The sequence below is a fragment of the Crassostrea angulata genome, chromosome 4 (genome assembly GCF_025612915.1).
Source record: "Crassostrea angulata isolate pt1a10 chromosome 4, ASM2561291v2, whole genome shotgun sequence".
In the NCBI taxonomy this organism is placed as follows: domain Eukaryota; kingdom Metazoa; phylum Mollusca; class Bivalvia; order Ostreida; family Ostreidae; genus Magallana; species Magallana angulata.
In genome coordinates this window covers 30495007-30514247 of record NC_069114.1, presented here as the reverse complement: position 1 = coordinate 30514247, position 19241 = coordinate 30495007, and the positions used below count along the sequence as shown (strand labels likewise).

The 19241-nt window shown below is 33.5% G+C and overlaps 1 protein-coding gene across 1 annotated transcript in view; it reads right to left on the bottom strand.

Annotated features, from left to right (window-relative positions):
• Window positions 1–19241, bottom strand: part of LOC128182214 (protein mono-ADP-ribosyltransferase PARP14-like) — a 108846-nt gene that overhangs the window by 26397 nt on the left and 63208 nt on the right.

The following is a 19241-nucleotide window of genomic DNA, read 5'->3' as shown; positions in this document are numbered from 1 at the left end:
AGAATATTGCCTACGTCATAGTAAGACTAACGTCAAAAACGTATCAATACGCATGACGTTACGTTTGAATTTTGTACAATTTTACGTCATTTTAAAGGTCATACGACCGTTTTAATCTACAATAAAGAGTAAAAAAAATTAAATTATAAGCAATGAATTCAATATTTATTAGTTTTATACGATATAAAATGGTTTGAAACAGTTTACGCTTTTTTATAAACCGCTTCGCGGTTTATAAAGCGTAAACTGTCCCAAACCATTTTATATCGTATAAAACAAATAAATATTGAATTCATTCCTTAATTGAACCATCGGTTTTAAAACTTAAAACGTCCATTGCACTTGTACATACAGTTGTTAGGATTTCCTACGCCTCTAAATATGCTAAATGACCGTTATCGCCTGTGGCAGTGTTTTTATAGTAACTATCGTGACCAAGCCCCTGTTACCTTGCTTTTCCCACCTTTGGCTGTATTCTACTATTATTTTTTGGCTTACTTTAATGATTTGTTTTCACTGAACATCGTCGTTTATATAGTCTATTATATAAATTAGATACCCGGGTACTCGATCGGAAAAATGTCCGTGTAACCGAGTACTAAAAATTGACTAATTTGACATCCCTAGTATAAATATAAGGAATCGTTAACAGAAAAACGATTTTCTGATTTGTATATGTATGTGTCAACTGTAACAAAGTCACGGTGAAATTTCCCCATTTTACCACAGATGATTTTAATTTTTACGGACATGTCCAACTCGTAAAAAAATAACGCGTAAAAGTTCAAATCACCCTATTTTATGACAAATTCGTAAAAAATTACAGCAGTAAAAATTACCCGTTATACGGTATCTCCAGGGTTTTTTTTCATTTTTTTTTAAAATTCATTTCCGGTCGTCCGTTTTCTGTCCCGCGGCAAAAAGCTATGGACAATGAGATCTCAGAAACGATAAAGACTTGAACCTCCAACCTTTGAGGGATGATAAACCTATAATTGTAGATGTGTTTAAACTATTTTGTTTTGTTCGGCGTAACTTCCTGTTGTCACCGGAAGCTATTCAAATATTATGTATTTACGCAATTAATATATTTCACAGAGAATTGAAATATAAGTATAAATGCTTACATATGTCATCCATCCGATGTAAACTAAACATAAAAATTCTACTTCCGAGATATCTCAAATATCTCAGGTAGCCTTTTTTAAAACAAATGTTTGAATCGCGAGATCTCAGAAACTGTAAGTGATCAAGACACGAAACTTACACGGGTGATAGACATTTGATAGAAGATGTGTTTAACCGTTTTGTCAACCGTCACTTCCGGTCCACACCGGAAGAGTTCAAACAAATGAAGTTGTTTAAAAGTTTAACTGTTTTCTTTGACAATGTTAGATAAATTAATAGACAATTAAGTCTTGTTGTGTAATGTTTAAAAATTACTAACTTTCATTTTCATCAAACTCTTCCGTTTGTCCGTTTCCTGTCCCGAGACAAAAAACTTTGATTCCTCGAGATCTCAAAAACGGTGACGATTTGAACAATCAAACTTTGTGGGATGATAGACCTATGTACGTACATGTGTTTACACTATTTGTTTTGTTCGGCGTTTTTTCCGGTCGTCATCGGAAGCACTTCAATTTTTTTTTTCTTTCTTTATTTATTTTACATGGAATGTATATATCAGTATGCAATCTTAGATGTTATCTATATAATTGTAAATTAGCAAATGAATTTTACTTATATCTCTATGTAGCTTTCCTTTTTACAAATTTGATGTCCGCGAGATTTTTGTCACTGTAAGTGATTGAGACACAAAGCTTTCATGAATGATAGACATTTGACTGAACATGTGTTTAACGGGTTTTATTTTGTCAACCGTCACTTCCGGTCCTCACCGGAAAGGTGCAAACAAAACATGTTTTTAACAAGTTTAACCGACTTTCTTGGGTGTCTCATCTAGCCTGCTAAACAGTGATGTACGCTAAGCAAATGTACGAGAAATACCAGCTTTTGTTTTAATTAATCACTTCCTTTCGTCTGTTTCCGGTCCCGAGACAAAACATATTGTTTCAAAGCGATATCAGATTTGGCAGAGACGTGAACAACTAAACTTTGAGGAAAGACTGACTTATGATTGTACAAATGGTTAACATGTTTTTTTTAGTTTGATGTTACTTCCAGTCGTCACAGAAGTACTTCAAAAATTGTTGCTTTTTTTTTCATTCTCGTTGTTTTACATGTATGAAACGTCTGGATATATCATTCACAATGAATATCACATCCACTATTTTTTCCATGTGAGAGAATCAATGTCTTACAGTTGAATTGATACATGTATATCAAAACGGAAGACCTTTTTGTTGCTTTTGCAACAAGAGTCTAGTTATTATTAAGGTCTTCCGTTACAACGGAAGACCTTTTAGTGATTGTAATGTTTTTTATTATAAATTGTTTTCGTACTGTTTCTTATTATTAAGGTCTTCCGTTTCCAGCTGAAGACCTTATTGTTTTCGTACTGTTTCTTCTTATTATTTTTTCGTTCCAAATTTTGTGCACGAGATTTTTCGAAATCTATTCAAACGATCTCAACCATTTTTCATGTATTTTTCTTAATTTTTTCGTAGTCACTTCCGGTACCGAATTGTCGGCCATTTTGTAATTTTTAATGACTCATTTTGTGCAGCTATAAACTCGGAAACCATAAGAGATATGAATATAAAATTTTCAGGATAGGTAGACTATAGTTTGAAGTTGTGCAGCATATAGTTGTTTAATGCCTGTTGTGCCATTTCTTGGAGCTCGACTGGGCACGAAAATTGGGTACGAATTTTCATTCAAAATTTTCACACGTTTTGATTTATATCTTTTTATCAGTTGATATTTTGTTAAAACATATATAACAAAAGAAGTAGAGAATCAAAAGTTCTTTCCAACAAAATCAAGGGAAAGGGGCTGGCCCCTTCAATTAGGGGCAAAGACACTCTTAAACTTTATTACAAAAACTTAAAAACGATAAAGATTTTGTAATGCATTATAGAAGCAAAGTTGTTGATCGTACCAATATCTATTAGAAAAAATCATTGCCACGCCCATTTATTAAGTAATTAGGGATTTTTAGGGGCCAAAGTACTTAAACTTTGACGCAATATATCTAGAGAAGTAGACATATTTTGTTAGACATCATAGAAGAGAAAATGTTTGATTTTATGATTTAAATCGATTCCACTTATCAAAACATGAATTTTTGTCCCCATTAAGGGTCTAGAGGGCTGGCCCCTAAAATATTCAATCATTTGTATCTCAAAAATGATCAACAATTTAGATGGGTGTAACAACAAAAAAATGTTAGTATTCTCAAGACCTTTCCATAAAAATCAAGAAAAAGGGGCTGCCCCCCTTTTTTTTGGGGGGGGGGGGGCAAGAGACTCGTAAAGTCTATTACAAATTACATAAAAACGATTAAGATTTCGTAATGCATTATAGAAGCAAAGTTGTTGATTGTAGCAATATGTATCTGGAAAACCCATTGCCATACCGATTTATTACGTTATTAGGGATTTGTAAACATTATCTGAAAGTGTATGTGTGTGTGTGTGTGGGGGGGGGGGGGGTAATTCTGAAATTGTATCGATTATTCATGGTATGATTTAAAACAGAAATTGCAAGGAAGACCTATTCGTTACTCGTAACGAGATCGTATCTAGTTATTAAGGTCTTCCGTTTCCAACGGAAGACCTTATAGTTTTCGTACTGTTTCTTATTATTAAGGTCTTCCGTTTCCAGCGGAAGACCTTATTGTTTTCGTACTGTTTCTTATTAAGGTCTTCCGTTTCCAACGGAAGACCTTATAGTTTTCGTACGATTTCTTCTTCTTATTATTATTATTATTTTTTTCCACAAATTTTGTGCACGAGATTTCTCGAAAACTATTCGACCGATTTCAACCATTTTTTTACAGAAGATGAGTCTTTATGTAAACTTCATACGTTTTTGAGATTTTTCCTGTCGGCACTTCCGGTACCGATATATCGGCCATTTTGTACATTTTTACGACCTATTTTGTGCAGAGCTGATCTCATAAACTATTAGAGATATGACTATGAAATTTTCAGGATAGGTAGTCTATAGTCTGAAGTTGTGCACTATTATTTTGTTTTACGCCAGTGGCGCCATTTCTTTGAGCTCGCCTAGGCACGAAAATTGGGTACGAATTTTCATTCAAAATTTTCATACGTTTTCATCTGTATCTTTTTATCAGTTGATATTTTGTTAAGACATATATAACAAAAGTAGTAGATAATTAAACGTTCTTTCCAACAAAATCAAGAAAAAGGGGCTGGCCCCTTAAATTAGGGACCAAGACACTCGTAAACTCTATTACAAATAACTTAAAAACGATCAAAATTTTGTAATGCAATATAAAAGCAAAGTTGTTGATTGTAGCAATATTTATCAGGCAAAATCATTTTCACACCCATTTATGACGTAATTAGGGATTTTAAGGGGCCAAAGTACTTAAACTTTGATGCAATATATCTAGAGAAGGAGACATATTTTGTTAGGCAATGTAGAAAAGAAAATGTTTGCATTGATGATTCTAATCGATTCCACTAATCAAAACTCGAAAGTCTGTCCCCATTAAGGATCTATAGGGCTGGCCCCTAAAATATTCAATCATTTGTATCTCAAAATTGAACAACAATCTTAGATGGGTGTAAGAACAAAAAATGTTAGTATTCGTGAGAACTTTCGATTGAACTCAAGAAAAAGGGGCTGGCCCCTTAAATGAGGGGCCAAGACACTCGTAAACTATATTACAGATAACTTGAAAACAATCAAGATTTCAAATATCTTTGGTACCTAGCCTTTTTACAAAATGGATACCAGCGAGATTTTAGTCACTGTAAGTGATTGAGACACAAACTTTTATAAATGATAGACAATCGATTGAAAATATATTTAACGGGTTTTCCTTTGTCAACCGTCACTTCCGGTACTCACCAGAAGAGTTCAAACAATTCATTTTTTTACAAGTTTAACTGATTATCTTTGGTGTTTCATCTTCCATGATTAACAGTAGTGTACACTAAACAAATGTATAAAAAAAAAACTTAGCTTTTATTTTCATAAACCTCTTTTGTTCGTCCGTTTTCGGTCTCGAGACAAAAAACCTAGATTCACCAAGATCGCAGATTTGGCAGAGAATATCGATATTTCATTGTATCATATGAAAACAAAATCGGACGGAAGACCTACTCGTTACTCGTAACGAGATCTAGTTATTATTATTATTATTATTTTTTTCCACGAATTTTGTGCACGCGATTTCTCGAAAACTATTCGGCCGATTTCGACCATTTTTTCTCAGATGATTGCCAGTGGTCATAATTCTAGAAGTTTTTTTAAATTTTGAAATCGGCACTTCCGGTTCCGATTTACGGCCGATTTTGTAAGTTTTTACGACTAATTTTGTGCAGACATAAACTCAGAGACTATCAGAGATAGGAATATGAAATTTTCAGGATAGGTAGACTATAAGTTGAAGTTGTGCACAATGTAGTTTTTTGGCGCCAGTGGCGCCATTTCTATGAGCTCGCCTAGGCTCGAAAATTGGGTACGAATTTCGAATCAAATTTTTCATACGTTTTGATCTGTATCTTTTTATGAGTTGATATTTTGTTAAAACATATATAACAAAAGTGGTAGATAATCAAAAGTTCTTTTCAACAAAATCAAGAAATAGGGGCTGGCCCCTTAAATTAGGGGCCAAGACAGTCATAAACTCTATTACAAATAACTTAAGAACGATAAAGATTTTGTAATGCATTATAGAAGCAAAGTTGTTGATTGTACCAATATCTATTAGAAAAACTCATTGCCACGCCCATTTGTTACGTAATTAGGGATTTTTAGGGGCCAAAGTACTTAAACTTTGACGAAAAATAACTAGAGAAGTATACATATTTTGTTAGACATCATAGAAGAGAAAATGTTTGAATAAATGATTTGAATTGATTCCACTTATCAAAACACGATTTTCTGTCCCCATTAAGGATCTAGAGGGCTGGCCCCTAAAATATTCAATCATTTGTATCTCAAAAATGATCAACAATTTTACATGGGTGTAAGAACAAAAAATATTTGTATTCTTAAGACCTTTTCAAACAAATCAAGAAAAAGGGGATGGCCCCTTTTTTTAGGGGCCAAGGCCTTCGTAAACTCTATTACAAGTAACTTAAAAACGATAAAGATTTTGTAATGCATTATAGAAGCAAAGTTGTTGATCGTACCAATATCTATTTGAAAAAATCATTGCCACGCCCATTTATTACGTAATTAGGGATTTTTAGGGGCCAAAGTACTAAAACTTTGACAAAAAATAACTAGAGAAGTATACATATTCTGTTAGACAACATAGAAGAAAAAATGTTTGAAAAAATGATTTAAATTGATTCCACTTATCAAAACACGAATTTCTGTCCCCATTAAGGATCTAGAGGGCTGGCCCCTAAAATATTCAATCATTTGTATCTCAAAAGTGATCAACAATTTTAGATGGATGTAAGAACAAAAAATGTTAATATTTTTGAGACCTTTCGTATAAAACCAAGAAAAAGGGACTGGCCCCTTAAATTAGGGGCAAATAGACTCCTAAACTCTATTACTCATACCTTAAAAATGATCAAGATTTTGTAATGCATTATAGAAGCAAAGTTGTTTATAGCAGCAATATCTGTTTGTAAAACTCATTTCCAAACCCATTGATGACGTAATTAGAGATTTTAGGGGACTAAAATCTTAAATCTTTATTGTGCTGTATGTTAAAAAGCAAAACTCTTTGTTAAGCATTTTAAAGGATATTGACAATCGTATACATCATCTAAAAGGAGGTGGTTGAGGGAGAATTCTGAAATTTCATTGATATTTTAATCGTAGCGTTTAAAAAATTGAACGGAAGACCTACTCGTTACTCGTAACGAGATCGTATCTAGTTAAGGTCTTCCGTTTCCAACGGAAGACCTTATAGTTTTCGTACGATTTCTTATTAAGGTCTTCCGTTTCCAACGGAAGACCTTATAGTTTTCGTACGATTTCTTATTATTATTAAGGTCTTCCGTTTCCAACGGAAGACCTTATTGTTATTGCTTTGTTTCTTTTCCTCTATTATTATTATTCTTTTTTTTTTTCTCCCACGTTTTCTCAAAAACGCTTCAGCCGATTTTGATAAAACTTTCAGATCTTGTTTATGACAAAATTTGTAAAAAAAGTGAGTGGGATTTTTTTGGTCATCACTTCCGGTCCCGAGATATTAAAGATTTTATGTTTTTGCTTGTTCACGGGTTTTCTCCAAAAGTATTTAAGATAGAATTTTTAAATTTTCAGGGATGATAGAAAGTGTCCAGCCGCAGTGTACTACGCATATCCGAACGTCTGCCGTCACTTCCGGTCGTCACCGGAAGGAAATGAAAAACCTTAATTTTTCAATTTTTTGGATTTGAATTTTTTTTATTATTTCATTCGATAGAGACGCCCTCAAAACTTCTAAATATGAAATTTGTTTTAAAATCGATCCACGCATTCTTGAGATTTTGGGCCCCAAACTTCTGAAGCGAAGGTCCGCGTAGCTCAGTCGTTAGAGTGTTGGACTTGTGCCCAGACGACCCGGGTTCAGTCTCTGAGCGCCGAATGTATTTTCTCTCTTATTTGTGTTTTGATTAATGATTTCGTCTTTAAAATGATGGATTTGAATGTTTTTTCGTTTTATTTTTGTCATAATTAAAAATAATAGCGGCTTTTTTCGGTACAAATATGGAGCTCTTTTCTGTCAGCAGCTCTCTAAATTAAGACGCTCGTCGCATTGCCGGTATCAAAAACATGCCGAATGATGGTTTTTTCTTAATTTTGTTTTGTTTAACGATTTTATCTTTAAAATGATGGATTTTAATGTTTTTCTGTTTTATATTTATTATATATAGAAATAATAGCGGCTTTTTTTAATTACAAATAGATAGCTTGTTTCTGTCATCAGTTCGCTAAATTCAAACGCTCGTCGCATCGCAGACATCTAAGACGTGCCGCCAAAGTACCCCTGCAGTACGCTGGGTCGCTCTGCCGGCATCAAAGAAATGCCGCCATCTCAATGACACACACAATATTTAGCAATGCACCAACGTTTAAATAAGTATTCAACATGACCTTAAAAGGAGGACTGATTAGTATTTATTCACATATATAGATACACGCATGCATGTATATAAATGTGTTTATTGACATACGTTGCTAATATACTGATTCCCTAAACACTATAAAAATCTCTCTCTCTCTCTCTCTCTCTCTCTCTCTCTCTCTCTCTCTCTCTCTCAAAGTACAAATGTTTTAGCATTTAAATAAGAACTAGTACAGGTAACATGCATTAAATTGGATAGAGGCTAAATGTACATTGGCGTCCAAAAATTATACATGTATTTATTTCAAGTTACGGGATAATGTCTATGGATTCAAATAATTTGAAATTCATTGTTTATTGATTGTCTTCATACTGATTAGAAGTCAACGCTAAAAAGTCATTTTTATTAAAGATGGTGGACTTTTTCCTTTTTTTTGTGCATGTCTATATATTGATACAAATCTGTTGCCTGTCTGGGGTTAAGAAAAACCTCCAAAGTTTATACACGTAACTATACAAACGAACGGATGACTGCGACAAGGTTTGAAAACTGACCAGCAGTTTATGAGTGTTTGAGCCTAAGATAAACAGATGTTAAAAAATCAATAGTTACATCTTTCAAACAACGCTTATACATTGTTCTAACATATGTATTTTGTTTAGAAATTGTGTTATTTGTGATATTAAGAATTTAATATTCTACGTTTAATATAGAAGTCACCGACCGACACCCCCCCATTCATAAAATCATTAAGTTTTTCTGGCCCGATTTTACTTGATCTTTGATCTTGGGCCTTTAATTTCAACTAAGTACCATTCTAGTTTACTGTACTAATTAAGGTCTTCCGTTTCAAACGGAAGACCTTATTGTTTTCGTTCGGTTTCTTTTTCCCTATTCTTTTTTTTTCTTACAAATTTTGTGTACACGATTTCTCAAAAACTACTTGGCCGACTTACGTGAAACTTTCAGATCTGATAGATATTGCTCTGAACCTTATTGGAAAAATTTTTTAATTGGGACGTCACTTCCGGTTTGTAGATATTAACAATTCAACGATTTTTAGAGGGTCGACTTGTCCACGAAGGATCTCATAAACTAAAAAAGATTTTGAGTTCAAAATTTCAGGAATGATAGTCAAAAGAATGTAGATCTGCAATAGGTCATTTATAATTGTTCAGCGCAAAAAGCGCAGAAGCACGTCAGGGCTCCAAAAATAAAATGAAAAAAGTGTTGTGATTTTGCATGGTTTTCTTACTTTATCTTTTTTCTCGGAAATATTTTGTTAAGACATGTAGAACAAAAAATATTTATGCTTAAAAGAGCTTTCATTTGACATCAAGAAAAAGGGGCTGGCTTCTCAAATTAGGGACCTAGAGTTCTTGAAAGTAATCGCCCTGTAACTAAAATACGGTTAAGATTACAATATGGCTGTTGCTGCAAAAGTTGTTCATTATGATCTTATTAATGCCGTAACAATAATATTTTGTTCGGTTATTGCGTAATATGAGAGTAAAAAGCTAGACTTGTTACCATGTATATGTGTTTTATTTGACAAATAAACGTGGTATGTGTGCGTATAACTGACATAATGGGTTAACATACGGAAAGTGTTTAAACAGTTTAGTTATTTCTAGTGAAACACCTTATGGATAAAAAAAAACTGCTTCTATTTTTATGTTTTATTTTTGTATCTCGAAAAACAGCTTAAAACAAGAGGCCCATGGGCCACATCGCTCACCTGTGGAACAATAGGTATGATAAAATCAGCTTAATGGAGTCATAATACAACTATCTGAACAATGTACAATAAAACATGTAGATCCTGTATAAATAAAATCCATTTTTCCCCTGGATATTCTTATGTTTATAATCATTAGTCCCTTTTCTAACAAGATGATTTTATAGTCATATCATATGTTGAGTATTGCAGTTCTCAAAAAGTTCCTTAACAATAGTTTATATATGGGATATAAACCTACATCAAACTGTGAACCTTCTTGTGAGGCCAAAGAAATGTCCTGGGGCCAAAGTCTTAACAATTATAAAGAATCATCTGGCTGATTAGTTTTTGAGAAGAAGATTTTTAAACGTTTACTCTATATATTCCTATGTAAAACTTCGACCCCCATTGTGGCCCCACCCTACCCCCGGGGGTCATGATTTTCACAACTTTGAATCTACACTGCCTGAGGATGCTTTCACACAAGTTGCAGCTTTCTGGCTGATTAGTTTCTGAGAAGAAGATTTTTAAGATTTAAGATTTAATTACTCTATTCATATGTTAAACTTCGACCCCCCATTGTGACCCCACCCTACCCCCAGGGGTCATGAATATACACTACCTGAGGATGCTTTCACACAAGTTTTAGCTTTCCTGGTCTTTTGGTTCATGAGAAGAAGATTTTTGAAAATTTCTCGAAAATTTTCATAAATTCCTAATTATCTCTCTTTGCAAAATGGCGTGGTCCTTAATTTTTACAACTTCAAATCCCTTTAGGCTCAGGATGCTTTGTGCCAAGTTTGGCTGAAATTGGCCCAGTGGTTCTTGAGAAGATGTTGAAAATGTGAAAAGTTTACAGACAGACGGATGGACGGACGGACAGACAGACGGACGGACAGACAGACAAAATATGATAATAGCTCACTTGAGCTTTCAGCTTGGTGAGCTAAAAATTAAGATGTTCTCTAGAAACATAAAATGAAAAATGGTTCTCTAAAGAGGGGTTTTATCAATATCATTTTTACTACCATTTCCGATGGAATCGCTTCTGAGTCAATTTACAAAATCCTGTAACGTTTTCCTCTAACAATAATAAATATAAGGGTTCTTTTTAAGGAATACAGTATATAATTTTCCTAAGACACTGTCTGAGTACTTTGATTGACCTGATTATAAAAAGATTTTCCTCGACACTTGCTGAGTTTTAATAATTACCTTCTATTAAAATTATTTTACCAAAGACTTTACCGGCTATATTATAGACTGGGCAAACTGTCACCGCGGACCTCCCAATAATGAGTTCCTATTGATATTGGAAACAAGGTGCCTCAATCTACTACGTCCTGACTCCTAACTTAATTCCCAAGATACCAATACTGCTGGTGAAACTATATCTCATACCTACCCTAGCCTTTCCTGGCGTTTACCCTCTTAATACTTTTCTTCTTCTGCTCAGGCTTCTCCCATGTGTCGCCTTTCAGCTTCTCAGCCAGACTGCCTCAGCTGCAGGCTGCGCTGACTTATATACCCCTGGGGCAGTTCACTCTAAGGGGTATCAGGTTATTCAATATTCATGGGTTCGTTCAATTTGTTTCACTCAAACAAACCCCAAAAGTATTTCCATCGTGCTTGAAATTACCAACTCTTAAACAGTTGTCATAAAGTATTCTTCCAAGGAAAATAATATCTTTGAATATCTAAACCGGTGTCGTGTCATACTTCCATACATGTGTGTACGTAATTATGGGCACTTCTGTCAAGTGTCTTGTTACAACCTGTTAAAGAATTCTGCCGACAAATCTACATACTTTTTTTTAACGAAAATCTGTTTTTGGTTTATAAAGGTAATAAAACATTCATGAAGATATTTATAACTCGGCAAAGTTTATAATTACTTAATTATTTTAATTAATTCATTTATTTACAGAATGTTATAAAGAAATCTTTGAATTATCTTTGAAGTGTTATCATACAAACTTGATTTTTTCAGGATCCACAGGTCAATGTGCATTTATTATCCGTGCATTACTTGCAACATGACAATTTTCTTTATGTTTGTGTAAACAGGTTACTTGAAGCAATTTTCAACATCTCTGGCTCGTAAATGATTCATAATTCAGATTGTAAAATCGCATCTTGTTTTACACAACACTGATAATTTAGTAAAATATATAAGGTCAGGTATTTGTTGGCAAGTGTAAACTAAAACTGTTTATTGTGATCGGCTTCGATTGATCAAAGTTGTGTGCATGTGAGACATCCGACAAATTTTACTATTTGCGCACACATTGCGCTTTGCACTACTTAGTTTACTATGCAATAACAACTTCGTGTAAATCTAGATCTTTAATTACATGTAAATTTCTAAAAACCTTATTATAATGTTGCCTTGTGACTTTATTTTTTACGTAATCGTAATTTTTTAATCGGAAGTGCAATTCGCCTACTAAAAGTAAAGCTTATTAATGCTGTTCTTTACAAAAATTTAGATTATTGATAATCAAAATTTCTACATGACAACTGTTGTCATGTACCAATTTTGACTATCAATAATCTAAATTTTTGTAAACAACAATGCCTTGCAATTTCGCAAATCAGCAAACAATGGATTGCAAATGGTACGATATATATTTTATATTGTGTTAATTGTATGCACTGTTATCCTTTCGCATAACATTAACAGACCTGACCAATGATATTGCATGCCGGAATTCTTGTTTTAGTTCCCATTGCATTAAATCGCCTGTTGTTACTATTGGGTTGTCTCTCTTTGACCTTACCGACTAGGTGATGTAGACAGGGTTTTAAAATTCTTACGTTTGGGTTTGTATTCTTTAACGAACACAATCAGACGACGATTGTTGATTAAAATCGAGGACATTGGCTAAAATCGAGGCATCTTAATTATTAGTATACATGTACATGAATACATGTATATATATCCCCCTTTCTTTTGTATGAATTCATTATTTTTAAGAAGTCACTTGATAAAAAATTTATTGTATCAATACTGCAGTAGAGTTTACGTACTATTTGAAAATAAACGAATATAACCTTGTATTTGAAACAAACTCCATGTGTGTAAATACAAAAACTTCTACAAACAGATAATGTTCACATTGGTTTTGATGTTTACAATAGCTATAGATTTTTAAAAATTAAGAAGACAATCTAATATCATTATGATTAGAAAAAATAAAAATGATGATAACGATTTGATGAATTTGCTTTATTACTATCTATCTATCTATCTATCTATCTATCTATCTATCTATCTATCTATCTATCTATCTATCTATCTATCTATCTATCTATCGTTTAATTGGTTATTTTAAAAATGGAAATATTTTAAGTTTATCCGGATGCCATAATTCGGTTTAACATAAACTTCTTAACCCTATAACTTCTAAACTACTTATACCAATATAAATTTACGCCAGCTTTTTTCCGGATCAATCCGGTTTGCATTGCACGTACTAGTACTAGTTTATACACCCGTGACCTCAATTAAGGACATACAGTGTATTCGTTATTATTTAATTGATAAACTAGTTGCAAGTCCGGATGACATATTCTGAGAAAAATAGACGATAACGCAGAGCAAATCACAGCCCCCATTCAGTAGTATTTAAATGTAAGTTTTGTATCAATATACACTGTATTGTCTTCCTACAACTGTTTATTTGAAAAGAAAATTTGCTATTATGACTGCCTTAAAGTGTCATTAACCTTAACGTAAAATATATTGGACGGAGAGAATGAAGATTACACAGTGCTAGATCGATGTTTTACAATTCACTCTGATGAATGAAGAAAAAAACTCTAAACATATACCAAATTTCAATATTTTTCCAGAATTGAAATTAAAACAAACTCTCTCTCTCTCTCTCTCTCTCCCTCTCTCTCTCTCTCATTTATCACCATGATGTAGTATAAAACATGTCCAATGTAGAGATTGACCACCACCTCTGACAAGCGAGTTGAATTTTAAAGGCTCGAGCGTCCCACTCTGTTAGCTGGTCTTTATCCTATATGCAAACGTAATTATACTTTTGATACGTACCTGTATGTTCTAATTTCTATTTTAAATATTTTAACTTGTTTCCTTTTTTTTTTTAAATGTCCGAGTGCAACTTATTTTGGTTTGTACGTAACAAAAGACTCTGTTTTTACATGTGATGTTTCACTTGTTTTTGTTTTGTTTATTTTCTGTTTTTCTCTGATATATAAAATTCATTCAAACGTACGCGCATGGAAAAACGTATCGGAACTGGGGATAAAAATCAGACTGATATTTCGATCTATGTACGGCTAAGGAAATGTTTATACATTGAGGAAGTTAAAGTTGCTCATCAATAAACTTTTATTAATACAGAATAACATTATGTTACTTTAAACTAAAAAATTGATATTGAGGTTAACATGTCGAATTAAAGTGAACAATCATTAAATGTTTATGTCCTTTATAAGGCAGCAACATTTTATTCATTGGCCGATTCAATAATCATATATCATATAATAAGACTATAAACGTGCAAAATTTGAATTAACTTGTAGATCAATTTTTTTTTTCAAAAATCAATTTAAAGATAGCTTTTTTAAAATGGATGCATCTATATTTTCACTGAACAAAAAAGAGGTTCTTAAAAAGAAAAACATGTCAAGGAATCAAATTTAAAAAAAAAATTGGCAAATATCCGAGTCCAAAGAAAATGACAAAAGTAAATATTTTTAGTTGATTCATTCCGAAGACAGGTTCATCGAGACATTTAGGGCAATGAGGGTTTTAATGAACTTAGGAAGGAAGTTAATGTCCAAGGAAAACAACATTAATGACTGGAATTATGGAATAAAATGGTCTTTTAAAAAGTATCTCCTTATAATTTTTCAAGACAGGAGATAATAGGGAGTGTTGGATAGAACAAAATGGTGAATATTTTTAAAGATATGGTTCCGTAAATTTAAACTAAAAGAAATTAACATCTGTACGCCATTGAAATTAATTTAGTTTTTCTTTAAGATTTATTAATAATCGTGACGTAGGATGACGATATTGCATAATGATAATAATATTATTAATTGAAATCGAGCAGATCATGTTATCTTCTGATAATTTTTATCTACCTCACTTTAACTACATTTTATTGATTCTATATGAATTCAAAACATCAAAATCAACAATAAAAATTTTTGGTAAGCATTTACTGTAAATTCCTAATTAAACGCGAAGAATAAATATCCGCGTAAAATCGCAAGAAGCATCCTTCGCGGATTTTAAAATCTCGCCATTATTTTCTGAGAGTTGAAAATTATAAGAAAAAAGGAGAAAATTTGAACATTCGTGATTTTTATTCTCGCGATTTGATACAGACCAGCGGGATCGCGGAATTAAGTACTCGCGTAATATAAGCAATTTACAGTATTTCTTTTTTAATATCAGGGTCTGCAAGCTGCTGTGACCTGTCTGTGTTTTGCCTTCTCCATTGAGTCAATTTTATCGCAACAGTTCAACAACCACAGAGGGCGTGAGTACAATAAATTAACCTATACTTTTACAGAGAGCATGTCATTAAGTACAATAAATTAACTTAGACTTTTACAAAGAGCGTGAGTACAATAAATTAACTTAAAATTTTACAGAGGGCGTGAGTACAATAGATTAACTTAGACTTTTACAGAGGGCGTGAGTACAATAAATCAACTTACACTTTACATGTATAAACTGAAAAAAAAATTAATATCGCATTATGCAGAATGCATAGGCTCCTGAACCATTACTTTTTCTCCTCGTGAATATTTCATTTTCCATGTCTGGATCTGACATAAAAAGTGAAAAAATAATTCTACAGAATCAAATATATCAAAGAAAAGAACTAATATACTTATACATGTACATCTATATATATCAATATATATCATATAAATCATAATTAACAATCACTAGGAAAATGTTTAAAAACAGATATGGTTGTGATAAATCTAAAAAAACCGTCGCTTAAATTGTCAGCCCTTCTTTTAATGAAAACCTCTTCCTCATCTGTTTGATTTCTAGCGTGGACCGTGGTGTTTAAGATCCCCCGTGGCGCCCGTCCACCCGGCTTTAGCAGCGTGAACGCCTTCTGGACGGCCAGCGGACACTACAACGGCGAGGATGTGACGGCCATGAGAGACTTTACGGCCAGTAGCAAGCTGTACAAGTCTAAGTGGCTGGATGACTGGAACAAGAGGAGCTTCTCCGCTGTATGTATTTGTAAAACATATTACGATTACTTACATGTATTACGTGTACGTATCACGTTTACGTATAACATGTACGTATTTCGGTTTACATGTTAACTACTACGTTTAAGGATCACGTATTCCGGCTCACGTAATACGGTTCACGTATTAAGGTTCATGTAGTCAGGCTCACGTATTATAAATGCTCGTTATTACGGCATACTCATTACTTATTATTGCGTTTACGTTTTACGTTTATGTTTAACTTTTAACTATTGCGTATCGCGTTAGCATCATTTTTCATTTAAACAATTCAAAATTAAAATGTGCTTAACAATTTTAACTTAAGACTATCAATTTAAAATTTCTGGGCGACAATTACCTTTCTTTACTTACACACGGTACATCCCTGTTTTAAGGTCCGTCTGTCGGCCTACAAGGATAACAAGGAGGTGGCGTACGTGGTGTTTGACAGCATGGGTAAAAGTAGGAACGACTGGCTGGACTGTGGGCGGATCATAGAGTCCAGTTATACCGACATCACCACCGCCACCAAAAACTACTGCGAGATGAAGTAAGTCCATTTAAACAACCTTCACATTTCTAACTGGCAGCGTAAAGTTGCATACTTATAATGTTAAATATGTAATAGTACCATGGTTGTGTCTGCCCAATAATAAGCAAAATATGCCCTTCAGAAACGAATTAGAATAAAGTGATTAAATATGTATCTCAAGTTCATGTATGAAAATCAAATTAGGCCATTGAAAATTGGTTTTATAATACTTAAGACAACGGGGGTGATATTATTTATGACAACTGGAGGAAAAGGGATGGGGTGGTTTGATAATATCGATCATTATAAGTATAAAAATAGATATGTACTAATATACAATTATTGAAAAGGGGAGATAAGTCACAATTAACGAACCGCCTGATAGACCTTATGCATTAAGTACAATTGTGTCTTTACAGCCCAAATACAGGACGTCGAACTTTCTTCATCAACCATCAATACGGTGGATGTACATCAGACGCTGGCTGGTTCATGTTGAAAGATTATGACGCAACCGGTGAATGTCAAGAATGGGACGTCATGTCGGGGACCCCCTACTTCTACTATTCGGCATCGACCACTCTAGTTAACTGGAGCTCAGGTAAATAACTAACTTTATCATAACTTATCCGTCACGTATTTCAACGGCCTGAAAAGAAGTTAATTTCATGGGTTATGTTTCTCTTCAGGAAACAGAGGAACTGCTGACGTCATGGTGGTTTCTGTTATGGGTAAGTTCATTAAATATTTTATGCTACATGTATAATTTTCGCGCGATAACTTATAGAAATCAACTTTAAATTAAAAGTATTGTCGAGGATTTCATTTTCATTACAATTGAAGAAATAGTGATTTAGCGCGCAAACTTTTTATCTTTAACTTTGAAGATATTTCAATATTGTGTTTTGTTGAGAATCTTTGATTCTTTGTGAAAATCTTGGATACTTCGCAATGCAAATATCTGAACTTTACCTTTTCTGGGTGTTTCAACTGTATTGGTGAAGGTATTGTATTTTAGCGCTCGAGCTTTGAAAATTTAGCCGTGTATTTAATGGAATTTTTAGTTTTTAGTTGTAAAAGACCTGATTTTTTTTATGACAGCCTGGGATATGGTGTTTAAGGCGGTGGAGGGCGTGGTTCCTCCCCAGGGAGGGCTCCGTCAGCTGTGGTACTCCTCCGACACCCTCAACAGCGACAATCCCTCCGCCCAGACCCTGACCAAGGACCCATTCCTCGTCTACAAATCTAAAAACGTCGAAACCTGGAGAAGTATTCCCGGATTTTTCATTGAAAGTGTAAGTGTAATTCTTGGAAATATTTTATTGGATCAGTTCTAAAAGTATGCATTCTTAAGGTGGACTTCTAACGCGCTAATTTAAAAATGTGCAAATATTAAAAGTGTGTGCTAGATTAAAACTGCTATAGGTTCATGTGTACAGAAACTTCAATACCTGATTAAAAAAAAAAACAGAATGACAAAATATTTGAAAAGTAAAAGGTCTGGATAATTTGTACCTACAAATCCAGAAATCCCCCCTAAATGTGACAATTATTTTGTTTCTTTGACTTTGAAAGTTATGGATGGAGCTGAAATGAAGCTATCAAATTGATACGTTTTCGAATTAAGTTTTTAATCCATAACACGTAATATTTTCCAGGTAAAGTATGCTTACTTCACCAATGGCGTCGAAGTAGCGTTCATAATTTTTGACGGAAGGGACGCAGACAAAAACGGATGGTTCAACGACGACCGAATCCTGTACTCTTACTGGACAGATATAATCGGTTACACCAAGGTCGGCTCCAGTATTGACGGGTAAGACACCATCAAGGGAGGTAGAGATTCTTCAGTCCTTTTTTGCGATAATTTCGTTATTAGGGTCTTCCGTTTCCAACGGAAGACCCTATTGTTTTTGTTAGGTTTCTTTTTCTCTATTTTTCACTATTATTAGGGTCTTCCGTTTCCAACGGAAGACCCTCTTGTTATTCTACGGTTTCTTTTTATTATTAGGGTCTTCCGTTTTCCAACGGAAGACCCTCTTGTTATTCTACGGTTTCTTTTTCTTTATTAGGGTTTTCCGTTTTTCAACGGAAAACCCTTCTGTTATTCTACTGTTTCTTATTATTATTTTTTTTTTTTATCCGCAAATTTTGTGTAGGCCATTTCTCGTACATTTGTTGTCTGATTGTTATGAAACTTTCAGGGTATGTAGACAATGTTAATATCTAGGGACGTTTTTTTCAAATTTTTAAAATTCACTTCCGGTTATGAGTTATTGCCCTTTAATTGAAAATTGGGGGGTCTTTTGTCCAGAGTTGATCTCGGGAACTACAAAAGATAGTTGCATGAAATTTAGCAGAATTGTTGGTAACATTTTATAGTTTTGCTGGCATGAAAATTTTGGCAAAATGTTTTTTAGTTTTTAAGCTATTTGCCGGTAAAGTTTAAGGTTTTGGGGGGTCTGAAATTTTGTTGCTTTTTGTATAATAACCTTTAAACTAAAAATAATTTGTTAATACATATAGAACAAAAGTTGTTAAGAATAACGAGAGCTTTCATTCAAAATTAAGAAAA